The sequence below is a fragment of the Silurus aristotelis genome, assembly GCF_946808225.1.
Source record: "Silurus aristotelis genome assembly, chromosome: 24".
NCBI classification, from domain to species: domain Eukaryota; kingdom Metazoa; phylum Chordata; class Actinopteri; order Siluriformes; family Siluridae; genus Silurus; species Silurus aristotelis.
In genome coordinates, this window is record NC_139597.1 from 5,316,763 (window position 1) to 5,321,699 (window position 4,937).

General features: G+C 40.4%; 1 long non-coding RNA gene across 1 annotated transcript; it reads right to left on the reverse strand.

Moving 5' to 3' along the window:
* Positions 1–2,297, reverse strand: LOC310718950. Its single transcript, XR_014531325.1, has 2 exons — positions 1,932–2,297; positions 1–130 (listed from the first exon to the last, which is right to left on the reverse strand). It is a non-coding gene; the product is annotated as an uncharacterized lncRNA (long non-coding RNA).
* Between the last annotated feature and the right edge of the window lie 2,640 nt (positions 2,298–4,937).

Below are 4,937 nucleotides of genomic sequence, written 5' to 3' on the forward strand. Positions count from 1 at the left end.
TCAGAATCAGAATCAGGTTTATTGGCCAAGTGTGTTGACACACACAAGGAATTTGGTTCCAGCTGTTTGTTACTCTCAAAAGTACAGACATAAATAAAAACTTATACATGACAAAACAGACTATAAAAGACTTCTTCTTCTTCTTCTTCTTCTTTCGGCTGCTCCCATTAGGGGTCGCCACAGCGGATCATCCGTCTCCATACCACCCTGTCCTCTATATCTGCCTCTTTTACACCAACTACCTGCATGTCTTCCCTCACCACATCCATGAACCTCCTCCTTGGCCTTCCTCTTTTCCTCCTACCTGGTGGCTCCATCTTCAGCATTTTTCTACCAATATAATTCATGTCCCTTCTCTGCACATGTCCAAACCATCTCAATCTCGCCTCCCTCACCTTGTCACCAAAACATCCTACATGTGCTGTCCCTCTAATAAACTCATTTCTAATCTTGTCCATCCTCGTCACTCCCAACGAAAACCTCAACATCTTCAGCTCTGCTACCTCCAGCTCCACCTCATGTTTTTTACTCAATGCCACTGTCTCTAATCCATACAACATCGCAGGTCTCACCACAGTCCTATAAACTTTCCCTTTCATTCTTGCAGATACTCTTCTATCACAAATCACTCCTGTCACTCTTCTCCACCCACTCCACCCTGCCTGCACTCTTTTCTTTACTTCCCTAACACACTCTCCATTACTTTGAACTGTTGACCCCAGGTACCTGAACTCCTCCACCTTCTCCACCTCTTCTCCCTGCAACCGCACCACTCCACTGCCCTCCCTCTCATTCACACACATGTACTCTGTCTTACTCCTACTGACTTTCATTCCCCTTCTCTCCAGCGCATATCTCCACCTCTCCAGGCTCTTCTCAACCTGCTCTCTACTCTCACCACAAATCACAATATCATCTGCAAACATCATAGTCCAGGGAGACTCCTGTCTGACCTCGTCCGTCAACCTGTCCATCACCACTGCAAACAGGAAAGGGCTCAGGGCCGATCCTTGATGCAGTCCAACCTTCACCCTGAACCAGTCTGTCGTACCTACTGCACACTTTACTGCCGTCACACTGTCCTCATACATGTCCTGCACCACCCTCACATACTTCTCTGACACACCTGACTTCCTCATAGAATACCACAACTCCTCTCTTGGCACTCTGTCGTACGCTTTCTCTAAATCCACAAATACAAAATGCAGCTCCTTCTGTCCTTCTCTATACTTCTCCATCAACATCCTCAAAGCAAATAAGGCATCTGTGGTGCTCTTCCTCGGCATGAAACCATACTGTTGCTCACAGATGGTCACCTCTTCTCTCAGCCTGGCTTCCACTACTCTTTCCCATAACTTCATGGTGTGACTGATCAACTTAATTCCCCTGTAGTTACTGCAGGTCTGCACATCTCCCTTATGCTTAAAGATCGGTACCAGCACACTCCTTCTCCATTCCTCAGGCATCCTCTCCCCTTCCAGAATCCTGTTAAACAATCTGGTTAAAAACTCCACTGCCATCTCTCCTAAACATCTCCACGCTTCTACCGGTATGTCATCTGGTCCAACCGACTTTCCATTCTTCATCCTCTTAATCGCTGCTCTCACTTCCTCCTTACTAATCCTATCTACATCCTGCTTCACCAACTCCACATCCTCCAACCTTCTCTCTCTCTGATTTTCCTCATTCATCAGCTGCTCAAAATACTCCCTCCATCTTCTCAACACACTCTCCTCACTAGTCAACACATTTCCCTCTCCATCCTTTATTGCTCTAACTTGCAGTACATCCTTCCCAGCTCGGTCCCTCTGCTTGGCCAATCGGTATAAATCCTTTTCTCCTTCCTTAGTGTCCAACCTCTTATACAGTTCCTCATATGCCTTTTCCTTGGCTTTCGCCAGACTATAGAAGACAATATAGACAATACAGACAATGTGAGACAGTATAGACAGTGTGGGTAATAAATAGGGATACAGACCAGTAATGTACATAAAGTGTGGGAGTGCATGGTAGTGCAAATGACAGTATTGTGTGCCAGGTATGATTAGAGAGTTTACTATAAAACTTTGTACAGTATATAGCAGCCATAGTGTGTGCAACATATACAGATAATGTGATGACTGACAGTACTGTGCAGTACTGTGGATAGATATGAAGCAGGGAATATAATTATGGTCAGTTGTTAGTGAGGGTGATTGCTTGGGGAAAGAAACTGTTTCTGTGTCTGGCAGTTTTTGTGAACAAAGTTCTGTAGCGCCTGCCAGAAGGGAGGAGCTGAAAGATGTTGTGACCAGGGTGTGAAGTGTCATTAATGATTTTTTCTGCCCTGTTTCTGGTTTTTGTAAATAATATTCCACATTATTAAAAGAGTCCTGTTACAGTGGGAAATGAACTGCAATGAATTAACTTTTTCAGACAGTATCTAGGATGATGCATTTGCACAGTTTCTGTTTCCAGAACTTGCTTTGAAATAGTCCTTGCTATTAACTCTCTTATATAATGGTCCTTGGTTGTTTCTTCTTTACATTTTGGAAAGAACATTTTTTTATTTGAACACTTCTAAAATAATTTTTTAACACTCAGACAGCTAGAGAATTTGAAGAAGAATAAAGCCTCATAAAGTGGCGTAGCACAGCCTGTGTGTAGGACATGGCGATGACGTCCATCACTCAGTGGATCAGTCTATGCTTAGATAAGGGAGTCCCCAGTGTCTTTCCTCTATAACATATGAGCAGTTGGCCCAAGGATTGAATAGCTGCCGTCTGGTCTGAACGTGTACCAATCGATTAATATTTTTTTGTAAAATGAGCTCAGGCAGAGGTCCCAGGTTCAAACACAATGTCACTACAAAGTCAAATTGCAGTCTAACAGTCTCTGAGGAAAAGCTTTTTCAATTCATGGAGTGTGCATCATACACAAAATAGCTTCTATATACAATATTTGTGTGAAAAAGTCTCTTGCATTCAAGGGTGATTTCTGGACTGGATTCTAAAAAATGGAAGCATATCTGCAGGCACATGTGATCTGGCTGAGATTATTAAACCTATTTGTTATTTTCTGGCAGTAGATTTGTTTAGGAATTAAGATATCAACTACTAAAAGTTAAGGCAATAGTGGAACCAAGGACTTACAAATCATCTTGGGAACATAAACATACCTCTGTCGTGTAGTTCACAAATTTCTATATGTATGTGGATTGTGGAGGAAATCATTGCTACATTTTGTCTCAGTGGGCCAGGACTTTACAGACCTAAATAAAATGTCTTAAGTAAACATAACTGTAAATACAGTAGGTTTACCTGAGTAGGTTTTGTACAAGACAGTTGGCCTTATGCTTCTTTTATGTTTGGATCCAATCATTACAATGTTTTCTAAGAGAACCACTGTGCTCTTAATGGGCACTTGATATCGAAGTAACAAATATAATAATAAAATTTAAATGGCAAGTAAAAGAAACAAACTAAGTTCAGGATCCTGGGTTGTGGGTTTTATTCAACAGAAATGCATTTAAATTTCAATTCAATTTATTTTTATTTGTATAGCGCTTTTAATGGTCTTTGTCTCAAAGCAGCTTTACACATATAATGTGGTAATAAACAATTGATATGTATTTTTTTATAAGTGTAAATTTGTTCCTAATAAACAAACCGGTGGCGAATGTGGCAAGTGGCAATCTCACTCCCTGAGATAGCATAAGGATAAAACCTTGAAAGGGAACCTATCCAAAACAGTATCCAAAAAACAGTATCCAAAACACAGTCAAAGCACAATCATTATATACCATCTTCTGTGTGTAATGGCTTCTTTTTTGTTGTCTAACTATTACCTTATCTGCCACTAATTTCTCTAAAAAACCTCAGTTACTTGTTAAGTAAATTTTGCCCACTGATGCTTCAAATATGCTAATTCTAACCACACATTAACCACTTGCTGTGAATATACCGATATGTAATACATGATAAAAACACATAAAATTAAAAAAGTAAACTTTTACGTATATGTGACGTGTAAAAAAACCTGTTTCTCTTTGTTTCCTTTTAATGCTGTAATATATATATATATATTTTTTTTTCTTTCTTGTTTCCTCATGATCAGTACTTCATTTTTCTGTGTATTCGGCATAAGTGCATCTTCTAGGGGCAGCATCATCGCAGCATTATGGATAATAACTATAAACACTTATAGCTCGTCCATGCGCCTCCATGTGCTCGCTGCCACAAAGGGTTATGATTATTATCCATGACTCTGCCTCTAGAGCATGCTTTTATGCCGAATACACAGAAAAACTAAGCACTTATTAAGAGGTAACAATGTCTATGTCAAGATCACGTGAAAATTAAGTCGTTATAATGAAAAAGCAAGAAAAAAAATCTATAATGCATGACCTTATAGTACTGTACCATGATCAGGCATAACATTATGCCATTATAACATTATGACCGGTGATTTAATAACACATTATCTCTTGGATGGGATATATTAGACAGGAAGTGAACTTATTGCCCTGAAAGATGATTTGTTAGAAGCAGGAAAAATGGGCAAGCATAAGGATTTAAGTGAGTTTGATAAGGGCCAAATTGTGACGTCTAGACGACTGGGTCAAAGCATCTTCAAAACTGCAGCTCTATCAAAAGAGGTTCAAGAAAGGAACAGTGGTAAACCGGCGGCAGGGTCAACGAAGGCTGGTCCATGTGGTCCAATCCAACAGACAAGCTTCTGTAGCTCAAACTGCTGAAGCAGTTAATGCTGTTAATTCTCGACGAGTTACGACTGTTTTGGCAGCAAAAGGTGACCAACACAATATAAGACAGGTGGTCATAATATCATGCATGATTGGTGTACATGTGACAAGTAAAACAAAAAGCACCTCAGGGCAATTTTGAACGACTACTTTTCACTCGATTAATCCGGCCTGTGGATGAAGAGCTCGGTCGTTG